Raw genomic sequence first — 18,226 nt, forward strand, 5'->3', positions numbered from 1 at the left:
ACCCGCTCGCCCCCTTCGGGCTGGTGAGCGCTGTCACTACGGATCCTGAAACGGACATGTTAGCCGTGCTTTCCCGGGCTGCTTCGGCCGTGGGTTGGAGATGGTTTATCCCCCAGCTCCGCGGCCGGACCGACTAGAGGGGCGTTCCCTTCTTCCCGGAGGTGCACAGTAGGCTCACGCGGTCTTGTAAAGCACTTTTTTCTGCTTGTGCTGCGTGTTCCTCCACCCTAACCACTCTTGACGGTGAAACAGCCAGGGGGTATGTGGCGATTCCTCAGGTTGAGTGCGCGATGGCGGTAAATCCGCGCGGCGCCTCTTCTTGGCGGGGTCCGCCTCGTCTCCCATCCAAAGCCTGTAAGTTATCTACCTCCCTCGGAGCTAGAGCTTACATAGCTGCGGGCCAGGCTGCTTCCGCCTTGCATGCGATAGCCACCTACCAGCGCTACCAAGCGCAGGCGCTGGCCGAGCTGCACGAGGGTGGGTCCAACCCAGGCTTACGAGCTTCGCACCGCCGCCGACTTAGCTCTTCGGACTACTGAGTCCGCTGCGTGTGCGTTGGGGAGGACGATGTCCACATTAGTGGTCCAGGAGCGCCACCCCTGGCTGATATGCGCAAAGTCGACAAAGTCCGCTTTCTTGACTTCCCCATATCCCTAGCCAGGTTCGGCGACACTGTCTGTGAATTCACCCAGGAATCCAAGGCGGTGAGAGAGCAGTTGGTGGGTGATGTCTTATCGGCGGTCCGTAGCCCGCTCCGCCCGCCGTGCCATTCATACCTGCTCCTCGCCGAAGGCGCCCGCCTACGAGAGCTGCTCCGCCCCCGCACACGCCTCCGGCGAAGCGAGCGCGTCGGGCACCTCGGAAGCAGGCAGCCCCCCTGCCCAGAACGCCGCTAAGTCCGGCAACGGACCGCGAAGCGCCCCTGGCACAGGCCATCTGGAGAAGAGGGAACTTGCTCTTTCCCCGCTGGAGGGCGGGGCCCCATTGCCAACGGCACTTTTTACTGCCATGAAAACATTATGAAAGGGCACTTTTCACTTCCCCAGATGTGACAGCCCGAAATCTGCCAGTCTGGGACGCTATGCTTTCTAGCTTGCAGATTCGGTGCGTTTCGCCAGTGGCTCACGAGCGCTGGGAGGACGGTCTCCTTTCTCCCACCCCTCGAGCCTCCCCTCCGGAGCTCGGGTTTGGAGTGAGAGCAAATATCTCACCTCCAGCTTTTCCGTGGGACCCGCGAGCTTCCCGGATCAGCACACCCACTCCGCACTGCCCCACTGCTGGTACGTCAGCGATTGTAGCGATGAGTCCATTAGCGAGAGCTCTGCCTGCCTGGTTAGCGCGGGCCAGCTCTTCGCGGGGGCTCATACGCACAATCAGACTCGGCTATGCGATTCAGTTCGCGAAACGGCCCCCCAAGTCACGGGTGTGTATTCACCAGGGTCAGCCCCCTGTCCGCCCCTGTCTTGCGAGAGGAGATTGCTGTCCTCCTGGCGAAGGATGCAATCGAGCCGCTCCCTCCAGCCGAGATGGAGAGCGGGTTTTACAGCCCACGCTTCATCGTGCCCAAAAAGAGCGGTGGGTCACGGCCAATCCTAGATCTGCGCGTTTTGAACTGCTGCCTGCACAAGCTGCCGTTCAGAATGCTCACGCAGAAGCGCATCCTCCGGTGCGTTCGTCCTCTGGGTTGGTCTGCAGCATTAGACCTGATGGACGCGTATTTCCATGTCTCCACTCTTCCTCGCCACCGACAGTTTCTGCGGTTTGCGTTTGAAGGTCGAGCTTGGCAATACAAAGCCCTCCCCTTCGGGCTCTCTCTGTCTCCGCGGGTCCTCACCAAGCCCGCGGAGGGTGCCTCAGCGCCCCTTCGGCTCGCGGGCATCTGCATACTCAATTTCTTTACGACTGGCTGATTTTTGCCCTCTCTCGGAGCAGTTGATTATGCACAGAGACAAAGTGCTCTGGCACTTCCACCTGTGGGGGTTTCAGGTCAACCGAGAAAAGAGCAAACTCGCCCCCGTGCAGAGGATCTCTTCTCTCGGGCTGGAGCTGGACTCGGTCACCATGGCAGCGCGCCTCTCCGGAGAGCGCGCTCAGCTGATGCTGTACTGTCTGAGAGAGCTCGACAGTAAAATAGTGGTCCCACTGAAACTATTTCAGAGGCTCCTGGGGCATATGGCATCCGCAGCCGCAGCCGCTTCATGCCGCTCGGATTATTCTATATGAGACCACTTCAGCACTGGCTTCACGATCGAGTCCCCAGACGCGCATGGCACGCGCGCGCACACCGAGTCTCTGTTACTGCGCTGTGTCGCCGCGCCCTCAGCCCTTGGAGCGACCCCTTGTTCCTACAGGCCTGGGTGTCTCTAGAACAGGCGTCCAGTCTTGTTGTCGGTTCAGCAGACACTTCCAACACGGGCTGGGGGGCTGTGCGTTGCGGGCATGCGGCTGCGGACCTGTGGAAAGGTACCCAGTTGCATTGGCACATCGCCTGGAGCTGTTGGCAGTGTTCCTCGCTCTCCACCGTTTTTTTCCGGTGCTGGAGCGGCAACACGTGCTGGTCAGGACGGACAGTACGGCGGCGGTGGCGTATATCAGCCGTATAGGGGGTATGCGCTCTCGCCGCATGTCTCAGCTCGCCCGCCGTCTGCTCCTCTGGAGTCATCCGCGGCTGAAATCGCTGCACGCCATTCATATTCAGGCAAGCTCAACCGTGCAGCCGATGCGCTCTCACGGCAGCCTTGCGTCCTGGAGAATGGAGACTCCACCCCGAGTCTGTTCAGCTGATATGGGCGCGATTCGGGGAAGCCCAGATCGATCTGTTGCTTCCCCCGAGATCGCTCATTGCCAGTTGTTCTTTCCCTGACCGAGTGCTCTCGGCACGGATGCACTGGCTTACAGCTGGCCTCGGGGCACGCGCAAATACGCGTTTTCCCCAGTGAGCCTGCTCGCGCAGTTACTGTGCAAGGTCAGGGAGGACGAGGAACAGGTTGCTGGTTGCGCCCCTCTGGCTCAACCGGACCTGGATGTCAGAGCTCTCCCTCGCGATAGCCCTCCCCTGGCAGTCCCTTCGAGAGAGCACCTACTCTCTCAGGGACAGGGCACCACCTGGCACCCTCGCCGATCTTTGAAGAGATTTTTAGACGCGAGGAAGACTTAGGTAACCTCCGATTGCGGTGGCTAATACCGTCACTCGGGCTAGAGCCCCCTCCCCGAGCGCGCCTATGCCCTGACGTGGAGTCTATTCACTGAATGGTGTGTCTCTCGCTGAGAAGACCCCCGTAATTTGCCAGATCAGCGTTGTGCTTTCTTTACGCCGAGAGAAGTTGGAGAGCAGGCTGTCGCCCTCCACACTCAAGGTTACGTGGCTGCCATCTCCGCTCTCATAACGCGGTGGCTGGCAGCACCGTGGGAACGCATAACCTCATCATCCGGTTCCTCAGGGGCGTTAAGCGAATTAATCCACCCCGCCCCCTCTCATGCCCTCTTAGGATCTCGCCCTCGCTACACAAGCCGCGTCAGATCCCTTCGATCCTCGACTCAGTATCTTTCTGTCCCTGAAGACAGCTCTGCTGGTCGCGTTGATATCGATTAGAGGGTCGGGGACCCGGAGGCATTTTTCGGTCAGTGACTCGTGCCTGTAATTGGGCTGGCTTCTCTCACGTCCTGAGACCCCGCCCGCGATATGTGCCCAAGGTTCCTACCACTCCGTTTTAATACGAGGTAGTGAGCCTGCAAGCGCTGCCCTCGGAGGAGGCAGACCCAGCCCTTCTTATTGTCCAGTTCGCGTTTTGCGTATTATCCGGACCGCACTCAGAGTTTAGATCATCTGAGCAGCTCTTCGTCTGTTATAGCGGTCGGCAGCAGGGAAGTGCCGTACCGAAATAAGTTCCCACTAGATTGTGGATGCCTTTCTTTCACTATCAGAGCCGAGATGAGCCGCGTCCCCCGAGAGCGCGTGCGCACTCCACTCGGAGCTTCGCATCCTCTCGAGCGCGCGCACGCGGCGCCCCTCTAACAGACATCTGTAGAGCTGCGGGCTGGGTGACACCCAACACATTTGCAAGGTTTTACAATCTGCGAGTGGAGCCGGTTTCCTCAAGGGTATTAGGTAACCCTTGGTGATTGAGGAAACAATTCGGTAGGGTGTTGAAACACGCTTGCTGCGCCATTTTCCCTAACACGGAGATACGTGCGCATTTTTATCTGTCAGTAAAGTTCCCCGTCAGGTGAGCCCTGCAGATTCCTCCGTGGCCCCCAGCACTGACTCAGCGGAGGAGTCACTTGCTGGCCCACTACGTTGTAGGTCTGCCCACTGGTCAGCCCGCGTTTTGGGTAAAGGTGCATGCTATGCTGATCCCCACTAGGCGATCCCATATGCTTATTCCGCCACGGTTAAGTCCCCCCCCTGGGCGGACCCGTGTCTTCCCTCCCCGCTAACCACTCCCCGCTATGCGTACTCCCCCTTTTTAGGGCTAGTCCATATGTAAAATCTGCCATCTATCCCCCCTTGGGTAACGGATGGCCTCCGCAGCGTCCTCCCTATCGGGATTGCACGCTTCCCAACGTACTGTCGTATTTTCCTAGAATTATCTAGATGCTCACGACTTCCCAAAAAAATATATATAAATCCGTAAAACTTCTGTTGAAGTAGGATAAATTAGGGCCAGGGACACGTTGGAGGACCGCGCCCCCCATGATGTGGGTGCGTCACGCTTGCTTGACTATCTCCTCATCGGGGGTGTTGGTAAGGTGCAGTCATTATGGCGCTTTCAATGGGCTCCCAATGCGTGGATTTTACAATCAAATCCACTTATAGTGCTGAAGTTCCCCTCGAAGGGGAACGTTCGAGGTTACTAAAGTAACCCTTCGTTCCCCGAGGAGGGGAACGGAAGCACTATACTCCGTCGCCATAATGACTGTCCCTTAGCTGTTGAAAGTCTCTTCAGCTTAAAAAGGATAGCGTCTGCTGGCGCCAGGTGAGCTTATATACTCAGTTGATTGCTTATGCCGCTCACCTGCGCAGGCTTGCGCTGCCAATTCATTCTTAATTGGCCCGTTCAATACTCTTTCAGACGAGTAGCTTCTGAACCGAACCTCCCAATGCGTGGATTTTACAATCAAATCCACTTATAGTGCTTCCGTTCCCCTCCTCGGGGAACGAAGGGTTACTTTAGTAACCTCGAACGTTTCCTCTCTTATTTTTAACGTTATTTAGGATTATATTGATCTTGCTGTGTATGAAGGATTCTCATTTTGAAAACGGCAGATGTAAGTCCCTTTGAATAAATCCAAAGCCAGCCTTTAGGTTTCTATAAATTGCTAAGCAATGACTCCACAGTTTACAGTTTGTCAAGATGCCAAATTCAGGATTTACAGATAACAAATTTATTTACAGCCACCCTGAAGAGGCGTAAGGTCTGTTTAAGTGAATCTTTTGTTAATTAATTGCACATACTGTGAGATTTGCCGTGTATGTTTGTAATGAGGCAACAAACACATGTAGACAGGACTTGTCTACAGATCACCAAGCAAATTACATAAACTCAACCAATTGTGCTTTTAAAAGCAAAGATTTGGTGTAAAGTATCACATGAAATTTTGAACAAATCTGTCCTTTAGATATGCCATGACATTTTACTACCTATTTTGTATGTGTTGGTGGTTTAGTTGACTTCCACTGCAAAAGTATAAGCCTTCGGGCCAACAAAGAAGAGAAAGCTAGTGCATTTCCTTGACCCGCTGGTAGTGCAAGGTTGTCAGGTGTGACACCAAATATTGCTACTGCATCTAGTTGTATCTCCTTTTTACATATATAAGAAAAAGTCTCAAACACTGCAAACCAACATGGTCCTAGGAATGGAGATGTCCAGAGCATATGGCCCAAGGTGGCTTCACTGCTGTGGCACCCAGAACATCTTGCACCCTGTGGCACCCAGAACAATTTCTGGGAAAATTCTTGACAACTTGCATTAAAAAAAAGTGCAGCCTTTGAATTCTCTTAAATTGTAATAAACCCTGTTTGACTAAGATAGATGTTGAGTGAATTTGCTTAATTGTTAATTGCCAGACTGCCTCTGGAATTATATTTCTTCAGTCATCTTCCTACTGTTTCTTTAAAAAAAAGACGGTGCAGCTGCTCTTTGAATCCTTCTCAATCTTCCTCAATTCAGCTGCTTATAGAAGGAGCTGAAAGTATACTAAAATACCTTTTCACTGGGCTTCTAACCTGAAGATATCAGATGAAATGTGATTTAGGAATATCCAATTCTTTAGTCATATGTCCAAATGAGTGTTAAGTGTTTCCTATAAATTTTTTTTTTTTTCTGGAGAAAGTTTAATTTGTTTTATTTTAGCTAAAATAAAGGCAGTTTGTAATATTTTTTAAAACCATTTCATTTTAAGATCAATATTTTTAGCCTACTTAAGCACTATTTTTTTGATTGTCTACTGAACAGACCACTGTTACACAATGATTTGCCTAATTACCATAACTTGCTTATTTAACCTAATTAAGCAAGCCTTTAAATTGCACTTTAGGCAAATTCCGTTATGCACTTCGTATACACCAGTTCCTGTTCCTGTACATAACGCTCACACACTCACAGACCCCTGTGTTGACCGTTGCTTGCCTGACATTTTATGTTGAATAAACCCTTCACATTACAAGTATCTTGAAAAATATCTAGTAAAATATTATGTACTGTCATCGTGCAAAACAGATAACATAAATCAGTTATTAGAAATGAGTTATTTAAACAATTATGTTTGGAAATCTGTTGGAAAAAAAGTTCTCTCAGTTGAACAAAAATTGGGGAAAAAATATACAGGGGAGCTAATAATTCTGGCTTCAACTGTATATTTTTAAAATCAGCCTTTGTTAGGTGGGCTTTCAAAGGATTAACAAGAACTCCAACGTGCTATCAGCTTGTAATCTTTCATCCCATCTTCATCTCAACCCCATGCTACTTTCTATTTCTGGTAACAGCTAAATTGGCTCTTTTAAATAAGCAGGGTGGAGCGAATTCGCTCTCTGCTATAATTAAACCTGTAGGAGCTAATGTACCGCACCATCGTTTTCAGTTTAGCTCTTGTTTATGTCCTCGTCACAAGCGTATTCTCAGGTGGACGTGCATGAACATCAAGACTCTTTGAGTCACAAAAATGAAAAATGGCAAGAATAAGGTTTTGAGTGCAGCAAACAAAAACAAATACACTAAAGTGTACACAAAGCAATATCTGGAAGTGTGTGTGGGCCGGACATTATTCAAGAAGTGCCCAGTGTCTTCTCCAGTGACCAATATAACCCTCCCAGTGTGAACATTTCTCCAGTCTCCATCTGAGATTACTGACCTGTCATCTACTACCAATATAGGCACATGGAATCTGGGTGGAAATAAGAAACGGCTCATTTAGAAACACTGAAGGGAGATGACACATCACACAGAGACTTATCAATCAATATTTCAATAGCGAAAGTGAAAAGATGGATCTGCGCTTGATGAATCATCATCCGTGCCTGCTAAAGACGCCCTGCAGGGCAACTAACCTCTTATTAGTGTCACTTGTGTCAGAAAGACATTCTAAATGGATTTTGATCAAAAGCTGTTGAGCAATGCTGTTGAAGAGCTGCATCGCTGTTTACTGTCTACACGAGTGGTTGTCTTTTATAGAGGCGTCCCGGTTGAAATGGGACTTTCTAAGTGAATGATTTGAAGCACTTTTCATAGGCAGTCTGTAAACTGTCACTTTCGAAAGAGGCACAAATGCTCTCCTTATGAAGTGCACAAGAGACTCCACTTGCACTCGATTTTCAATAGAGCTTGATAGTGACCGTCCAGCTATTTCAACAAAAATGGTTGCAAAAGTGGTCTTTTTATTCATTTCCTACAGAGAGATTTCAAAATATTCTGTCAACCAGCTCAGGGAGGATGATAGATAAGTAAGTATTTGATTGAAAAATTTTACAAAATTGTGTACTTTATACAAATGAACTGTCAACTACATCCCACACACATATTGTGTGAAACATTGCAAATTACAAATTCAATGTAGTATGTCATTGTAATATAAAACAATTAACTTTTAGTTACTTAATAAATATGCCCATGGTAATACACTACCTGACAAAAAGTCTTGTCACCTATCCAAGTTTTAGGAACAACAAATATTAACTTGACTTCTAGTTGATCATTTGGTATCAGAAGTGGCTTATATGAAAGGCAAAGGCCTCCAGATTACGCTTATTTTACCAAAATAAAACATGATCATGCCTTGATTTTTAATGATTTAATTAGGACAGTAAAGTCTGACTTCGCGAAGACAAAAGTCTTGTCACTTAACAGAAATGATGTAAATTACAGAATATAAAGTCATGGTGCAGTGAATAAAGACTTAATATTGTATATGACACCCGTTGAGCTAGTCGACTGCATTCATACATCTCTGCAATGGCTTAAATAACTTATTAATAGTCATCTGGAATGGCAACTAAAGCATTCTTGCAGGGCTCCCAAAGTTCATCAAGGTTCTTTGGACTTATTTTCAATGCTTCCTCCATCTTACCCCAGGCATGCTCAATAATGTTCATGTCTGGTGACTGGGCTGGCCAATCCTGGAGGACCTTGACCTTCTTTGCTTTCAGGAACTTTGCTCTGAAGGCTGAAGTATGAGAAGGAGCGCTTTCCTGTGGAAGAATTTGCCCTCTCCTACTGAATGTAAGGTAATGGGCAGCACAAATATCTTGATACAAGACTGCTGATGTTTACATCCACTCTGCAGATCTCTCGCACGCCCACATACTTAACACAACCCCAAACCATGATTTTTCCCTTGACCAAACTTAACTGATTTCTTTGAGAATCGTGGGTCCATGTGGGTTCCAATAGGTCTTCTTCTGTATTTGTGATGATTAAGATGCAGGTCAACAGATGATTCATCTAAAAAAATCTACCTTCTGCCAATTTTCCAAATGATCAAAGTCAAGTTAGAATTTTGTTGCTTTTACAACTGTAATCAACAAGACTTTTGTCAGGTTGTACACAGAATATGTTAACCCCTTATATTGCAAATAAATCTGTAAAAATTGTATCTGTTTAGAATAAAGACTGACAAAAAATAAATGAATCAACTTAAAAATCAGCTAACACTTTTCCAAAATTTCTTAACTAAAACTATTATGTATCTAATTTCATGAATCAATAAAATGTGAAATAAATATGTTTTTTAATGCTAGCATGTTTTTACTGTTAACAACACGTTTACCCTTTTTCGAGCAATTAAAAAAGAGAGCAACATGTCTGGAGTCAGATTAGTCTCAATAATAATGTATTTGCATTTATTAATGTATTTACGTAACAATTAAAGCTGCAAAATTTTATTGGATTCATTTCAAACATAACAATCTGATCATAGCGGTGATTGACAAAACGATATTCTGAAAATGTCAGTAGGTGACAGCAAATGATTGTATTACAAAAGAGTTGTTATTTAACCGATTCATTTGAATCAATGAATCGTTCAGTAAGATTTGTTACTGAATCCTTTGAATCCAGCCACTCGCGAATGACATAAGATCATCATACTCAATAAAACTGATATATAACGTTACTAAGCTTTTTAAAATTTTGACAAATGTCTAATAATACTGCTAAAACAAATTATTTAAGTTTATATAACATTAGAATTAAATGGTGGAGCTTCTTGAGTTTGTTCAGTTGGGAGTGTTTTGATTGGTGAATGAAAACCTCACAGCGATTGGCTAAACATAATATTCTCTTAAAAAATGTATTTATGTAAGATGCATATGTTAGTTAGAGCATTTGGAAAATAATGTTGCTTTTTACTTTTGAATTTATGAAGTTGGATTTAAGAATTCTTTTGAATTTATGAGTTGGAGTTGTGGATTTATGAAATGTGTTTTGAATTCATGAATTGGATTTGTGGATTTATGAACTGTGTTTTGAATTCGTTAATTGGATTTGTGGATTTATGAACTGTGTTTTGAATTCGTTAATTGGAGTTGTGGATTTATAAATTGTGTTTTGAATTCATGAATTGGATTTGTGGATTTATGAACTGTGTTTTGAATTCGTTAATTGGATTTGTGGATTTATGAACTGTGTTTTGAATTCGTTAATTGGAGTTGTGGATTTATAAATTGTGTTTTGAATTCATGAATTGGATTTGTGGATTTATGAACTGTGTTTTGAATTCGTTAATTGGAGTTGTGGATTTATAAATTGTGTTTTGAATTCATGAATTGGATTTGTGGATTTATGAACTGTGTTTTGAATTCGTTAATTGGATTTGTGGATTTATGAACTGTGTTTTGAATTCGTTAATTGGAGTTGTGGATTTATAAATTGTGTTTTGAATTCATGAATTGGAGTTGTGGATTTATAAATTGTGTTTTGAATTCATGAATTGGATTTGTGGATTTATGAACTGTGTTTTGAATTCGTTAATTGGATTTGTGGATTTATGAACTGTGTTTTGAATTCATGAATTGGATTTGTGGATTTATGAACTGTGTTTTGAATTTATGAATTGGATCTGTGAATTTATGAATTGTGTTTTGAATTCATGAATTGGATTTGGATTAACAGTTGGATTGGATTAACAGTATTATTACCTTTTAAAAAATAAATAAATAAAACAAAAACTTTCAAAAACATTACATATAAAAAAATTCTAATAAAACATACTGCATTTATAATCTTGTCTAAAACCCCATAAAATAAACAGTTAAAATGATCTGGGATTGCCTTGTTATCCTTAAAGGAACTACGTACAAGCCTTATTAGAAAAAAAAAAAAAATTGTCAAACTTTTTACAATGATTTCACATCTAGTTAATGCCCAAAATTACGCACATAATTTGCAAAGCAAGCACACTGTTGGAATGGAAAATGCTTAAGAACTTTACTTAATTTTTCATACATCAACTAAACAAAACATCTATAAAAGAAATAGAAAAAAGCACTAATAATCACAATGCATTGCTATCTTGGGTGTAGATAGGGTGCTGTAAAAAATTCAGCTAAAAATGTTTAAACTCAGTTTAAAATGGTAAGCAAGGTGGACATATTTTTGACATTTATATTTGTTCTTGTGAGTAAAACATTCAGTTTTAGGAGGCTTTAAATTTTGATTTCTTCACTTAAGCGTTTACCACTGCAAAAAAAAAAAAAAAAAAAGTTGAGTTAACTTAAACTTTTAAAGCAACTGGCTGCAAAGAAATTTTGAGTTTATTAAGCTTCAGTTGTTGAAGTTTTGCCAAAATATTCAGTTAAGTGTACTTGACTTAAATCAACCTGTTCAGACAGCTTAAAAAAATAATTTTGTACAACTTCAGCCACTGAAGCTTAATAAACTCAAAACATCTTTGCAGTTGGTTGCATTAATATCTTAAGTTAACTCAACTTTTTATTTTTTACAGCGTAGCATTGCTAACCAAAATGTTCAGCATTGTTTGTTCTTTGATTTGTCACATTTTAATACAGCTTTTCATATGCAGAGTCTTGCTCTCTGTAAAATAACCTTATTGACTGCCAAACATGGGCAAACACGCTCTGAAAACAATAACTACTGCTGATGCTTTTTAATTTCCATCATCCACAATTAATTTAAGAATTACAGCGACATACTTTCTAATGACTCAAAACCAACAGGCTTTTATCTAGATACTCCTCAGCTGGTCACTACTGACAGAGACACACACACACACACACACACACACACACACACACACACACACACACACACACACTCACACACACACGCACACACACACACATGCACAGAATACTTCTTAAAACATTAGGTTAGACATAATTAAAGAATCAACCAATTAGGGAGGCACAAAGCTGAGCCGTAAAACAAACACCCAATTAGTTCGAAACACAATTTAGCTTTCGAAGCCGCAGAATCAAATCACCTCTTTATGGAATTAATAGACTCGCTATGTACACAGACAACCTTAAGCAATGCTAAAGTGGTGAATAAACAGTGGGATCAGCACCGACTACAGATATGAAAACAAGCACACTTGAGGAAATGCTAACATGAAATTAGCATATGAAGAAAAAAAAAAACTAATTAAATGAACTTAATTTGTATCGTTAACTAGATGAAAAAGAAACAGTGCCTGAGTAGGATTTTATCTGCATATAGATTTTTCTTCAGCTGACCAGACTAACGAGCAAACCGAATAGTATCTTATTATAGAAATATTAAATATGACGACATGTATTCCACCTTTACTGTAATGTCCGAGGGTCTCCTGCATACTGATAGAGGCCCCCTGGTGCACATACAGTACATTACATGCAATATCCTAGGAATCAGTCACCATTGACTATTTCTCTAACATTTGAACTAAATTACTCAGTATTAAAGTCATACTGTTGTTTACTGTTTTACATAATACCATAAACAATGTCTTACAAAAGTGATTTTCAATTCATTCATTCATTCATTTTCTTTCAGGTTTTTCTCTATTTCAGGGGTCGCCACAGCGGAATGAACCTCCAACTATTCCAGCATATGTTTTACAGAGCAGATGTCCTACCAGCCGCAACCCAGTACTGGAGAACACCCATACAAACACACACTCATACAGTTTATACAATTTATACAATTTAGTTAATTAAATTTACCTATAGCTCATGCCTTCAGTCTGTGGAAAAAAGAGCACGGGGAGAAAATGCAAACTCCATCCAGAAATGCCAACTGGCACAGTGACTTTCTTGCTGTGAGGCTACAGTGCTAAGAATTGAACCACCGTGCCGCCCATTTACAATTTATTTAATCTTTTTAGGAGAAGTTTATTTGTGAACTAATTTGGAGAGGTCCTTACCAAGCCAGCTAGTGTTTCTGTGTGGAGTTTACACGTTCTGTGTGCTCACGTGGGTTTCCCCCGGGTACCCCAATTTCCTCCCACCATCCAAAAACATGCAACTTAACTTAATTGACTAATCTAAATTGGCACAATAGACATGTTCCTAGTAAGTAGTTATCTCTTAAGAGCAATCACTATTAGCTACTACAGCAGGGGAGTTATCGAGATCTACCAGAGCTCAAACTCCCCTCTTGCATTGCAAACGGGAGGGAGCCCCAGGCTTGAGGATCTTATGAGCTCAGGGGTCTCTTCCGGGACAGCATGTCAAACAAGCTTTATAATCAATCATCAGCTAAGTGTGAGCTCTTTAAATAACATTTGTAAAAAAATAAATAAATAAATAATTTTAAAAACTTCTATTTCATATTATACTGTTTCTATTTTATGCATTTGGCTCACAACAAGATCTTTTAAATTAATTAAATGCTTTTTCACATTAGAATATTTTACAATTTAATTTAGTAATGCATTACTTAAATTAGTTTCATATACAAAGTCTAAAATATAATTTAATAAACAAATAAATAGAATATAAAATCTGAATTTCCAGAGGTCAATTAGAATTATTCATTTAATCTCAATGCAAATTACAGTAAAACAACTTCACAAGCTGAGACTGCAAGCTCTAAAATAAGGTTGTGACAAACTGATTTGCTGCACATTAACTTATTTCAAATAATTCTATTTTCGGAAGTAGCAACAATAAACCTTTAAATATTAAAAATATGTATGATAAAAATATATTAAGGTGTGCTTTGTATAAAAAAAATAAATAAATATTTTTTGTAGAAACAGAATTACAAAATATGGGTGAAATAATGTTTCGTCTTTCATCATGGACCCTGGGCCACAAAACTGTATGTCTTATGTTGCAAAGGATTAATGTGGCAACAGGTTTCACCGGTTTATTTGGGATTTTCTTTTTCTTTTTTGTCCCACAAACCATTCGACTATAAAGATCATGTTCCATGAAGATGGTTTGTAAATGTAGTACTCTAAATAAATCAAAAACATTTTTTGGATAAGTAATATTTTGGCAACTTTAAGTTGATTTTCTTAATAGATTATTTTGGAATTATTTTGAAAGCTTCCCAAACTGGAATGCCGGTGTTCTGCATATTTTAGTTCCAATCCCAATTAAACACACCTGAACCAGCTAAACAAGCTCTTTCTAGGTTAACTAGAAAGCTCCAGGCAGGTGAGTTGAAGGAAGTTGAAGCTAAACTATGCAGGACACCATCCCTCCAGGACAGAGTTTGGACACCCCTGCCATGGATTCTAGATTTTCATATAGGTGTATCTTGACTAAAAATGGAAAGTTTATTTATTCAAATGATGCATAATAATCTATTTAAAAAATGAAAAGAAGAGAAAAAACACTAAGATTTGTGTGTTTGCGGCATAAAATGTATGACTGTGTAAAAAAAGCCCACACATTTTAATACACCAAACATTTTATTATTGTCTTTGACTCATTTACATAAAAGTTTAAAAATAAAAGGTTAAAAAAGGAACATAAAATGCCTAGGATTTTTGTATCGTGTTTGTGGGATTTGTGTCTGGGCGACTAATAGAACAGCGCGGCGACTAATAGCACAGCACAATCTGTTCCATTCATACATGTGTCACGACATCGCAGTGCCTTTGTTACAGAAATCCCCCTTTCCATACAGCTGTGCTAAAAGCATCAATCCAAACTTCTGAACCTGTTTACCTTCCTCGTCTGTCCTGCTTCACCATCCAGTCACAGACACATTATTCATATCCCCCTCCTAATAAACATCTTGTGTAGAATGGCAAAGAGCAATTTAGCCGCTTCTATTTCAGGCTCTTTAAACTCTAATGCACCCTGAGCAAAACAAAATCTCACACACTTTACTGCTCTTACATTAAGCACACATCTTACCTTCTGAAAACCTCACACCTGGCTAAAATAGCTATGTTGTACAATGTGTGTATCAATGAAACTGACTCACTCACTCACTCACCAACTCACTCAATTACTGACTGACTCACTCACCAACTCACTCCCTCACTAATTGACTCACTCACTTACTTATTGACTCACTCATTCGCTCACTCACTGACTCTGACATTGACTGACTCATTCACTGACTGACTCACTCACCAACTCACTCACTCATTAATTGACTCACTCACTTACTTATTGACTCACTCATTCGCTCACTCACTGACTCTGACATTGACTGACTCATTCACTGACTGACTTACTCACTAACTGACTCACTCACTGACTGACTCACTCATCGGCTAACTCATTGGCTGTCACACTGACTTACTCACTGACTGACCCACTCACTTAATAAACCCACTTACTTACTAACTCACTTACCAACTCACTCACCAACTAACTCATCTAGTCACTCACTGACTGACTGACTCACTCACTCACTCAGTGATTCACTCACTCAATCAGCAACTACACTCACTATTCATTAAAGTCAGCAACTCACTCACTTACTCACTGACTTACTAACTCAGTCACCATGGCTCACTTACTAATTCACTCACTCACTCATTCACTCACTCACTCACTCATTCACTCACTCACTGACTCATTCACTCACCCACTGACTCATTCACTCATTCACTCATTGACACACTTAGCAACTCACTCACTTACTGACTCATTCACTCACTCACTGTCACACTCACCAACTCATTCACTCACTCACTTACCGACTCACTGACACACTCTCTCCTTCTTCTTAATCCCTGCTTTATCAGGAGTCACCACAGTGGAATTAACTGCCAATTACTCTGGCATATGTTTTAACAGTGGTCACCCTTCCTAATGCAACCCAGCACTAAGAATACAAAAACATATCCACACTCTCCCATTCACACGCGACAGCAAATTTAGTTTGTGTACACTGCACAAACACAGCACAACAGATGACAAATGACAAAGCTGTAATTTGGCTTGATTCATGATTCCAACAGTCAGAATTTGCCTCAGAATCAGACCAAACATGCAAAGCCTGGGCGTAATTAGACTGTCACATGTGCAGTTCATGATCAACACCAGAGTTCATGCCCATCAAGGAGAAGCCACTGAAAAAGGGCAAGCGCTCTACCACAAGAAACACAAAATTAATTGACCTTGATCTTTAGTTTCACAAGGCAATAAATATAAGGACACACAAAGACTCAATTGTTGACAAACAGTAGTTGAGATCCAAAAAATGACAAGTGGCTATAAAAAAGCACAAACAGCATTTTCCACCATCAGGTTTTCGATAAATAAGAAATTACAGTCAGCTGGAAATGTTATGACTCAGTCTGGAAAAGAGTGTGTGTGTGTGTGTGTGTGTCTGTCAAGATGATGGTTCAAGTGTCCAAAGAATCTACAGTAATCACAACTTGAGAATTGCAGAAGTTAGTTGGGTATTGGTGTCAAAAGTCTCAAAGTAAAATCTTACAGTATGTCTAATACATCACCACAACTTATTTAAAAAAGGCTTTTCATCCAAAAAAAGTTAAGTATCTAAGCTTAAGATAAAAATTGAATTATTAAACAATAAATACATATTTTTCACAAACCTTTTTGGCTCATATTTACCAAGGTTGGCAAAATTAGGGGGTGACAGATTAATAGTTTTTTGCAGGTCAAATACATGGTCCAGACGAGTGTGTTACTTTAATATCACTGAGATACTGTTGATACTACTTAGATACATTTTTATTAACTGTTTGGATTTGCTATGCACACATGGATTATTTGGAGTGATTAAAACTAATTAAAGCAACACAAAATCCAAATAATCATAAAGAGCCCATGATGTTTCACAGTACAAGCAATGCGCAACTATATTAAATCACTGAATATTTTTTACATGACAATCTTAAATCACTCAATCAGCTATACACAAAGAAGTAAATAAATAGATACATAAGACATAAAGTCATCAAATGTCTTCAAAGTAAGTGAAAGATAAAGAAGGGCATCCCTGTCAGATGTCTCACATGTTTGACTTTCATTCATTTTAAAAAGCACCTGGCCCATTTTATATATATATATGTTACTGGAATGCATTAACTCTATAGGTGCCTGATAGTTAGCGGTGAAGCTATCATTAGCTCATCATCAGCTCTACACAAAGAAGTAAATAAATAGATACATAAGACATAAAGTCATACACAAGGCAATTGCAAATTTGGGATAGAGATAACATTGTCTTTTCCAAACATAAAGACAGCCTATTATTGCAGACACAGAGCAGTATTTGGCAGTTTGTTCAATCTTCTACTGTCAATAAGCGTGAGCCATAGTCTGCTTGCTTTTGATGTATGTACATACACTCTCAGAAATAAAGGTACGCGAGCTGTCACTGTGGGTGGTACCTTTTTTCTTTTTTTACACATTTGTATCAAAAAGGTCCATAATAATACCCTAAGGGTAAATATTAGTACCTAAAAAGTACAAAAGTGTTCCTCTTACATTTTTTAGGTACTAATATATTCTTTTGTGGTACCAATATGGACCCTTCAGGTACAAACAGCTTGCGTACCTTTATTTCTAAGAATGTACAGAAAATGCTGCTTTGCAAAGCCAAGTTCGCAAAGCCCTGATGGTGTTGTTGAGTCAAACATTAAGTATGTTTACATGGACAACAATTATACTTTATTTTAATACAATTAAGACAATACTTTGATTAAGAGGCTACCATGTAAACAGCTATTTTTGATTACCCTAATCTGATTAAAGGCATAATTTAAATAAACAGAAATGAAATTAAGATGTGGAGTATATATATATATATATATATATATATATATATATATATATATATATATATATATATATATATATATATATATATATATATATATATATATATATATATACTTTTTTTTCTTCTTTCCATTTGGCGTGTGGTATCAAATTTCAAAAAGCAAATTAAAACAGCACTCTTCCACCAGTCCTTACTTTGAATTGCATCAAATACACCAGTTTGTCACAGGGGCATGAATTAAATGTTCATGAGTGAAAATGAAACTGCCGAACTGCAGTTAAAGTCGAAAAATTTAAAAAATGAAACACCCAAAATTACATGAGACTCTGCAGGAAACGTGGATGGACTGGATACACCTTATTTATATTATTGACTTATTCAGATTAAGGCAAATAACTATTACTGATGTCTATGTAAACGTAGTCAGTATGTCTTCAAAGTAAGCGAAAGATCCAGAAGGGCATCTTGCTGATTTGTTTCAGAAGGGCACTTTCTTGTCAGATGTTTCACATGTTTTACTTTCATTCATTTTAAAAAGCACCTGGCCCATTTTATTTATATATATTTTACTG

At 41.2% G+C, this 18,226-nt stretch overlaps 1 protein-coding gene across 11 annotated transcripts in view; it reads right to left on the minus strand.

The window, feature by feature from the left end:
• tsnare1 (T-SNARE Domain Containing 1) overlaps positions 1-18,226 on the minus strand; it is a 506,388-nt gene that overhangs the window by 267,595 nt on the left and 220,567 nt on the right. The window contains exon 10 of one of the 11 annotated variants that reach the window (XR_015510177.1): positions 6,326-8,475. The exons of the other annotated variants lie outside the window; for them this stretch is intronic. The gene's annotated coding sequence lies outside the window, so the exon portion shown is untranslated. Of the gene's footprint in view, positions 1-6,325; positions 8,476-18,226 lie in introns of those variants that run through there. 11 annotated transcript variants of the gene reach the window in all.

Source organism: Danio rerio, chromosome 16, assembly GCF_052040795.2.
Source record: "Danio rerio strain M-AB ecotype USA chromosome 16, GRCz13ab, whole genome shotgun sequence".
Taxonomy (NCBI): domain Eukaryota; kingdom Metazoa; phylum Chordata; class Actinopteri; order Cypriniformes; family Danionidae; genus Danio; species Danio rerio.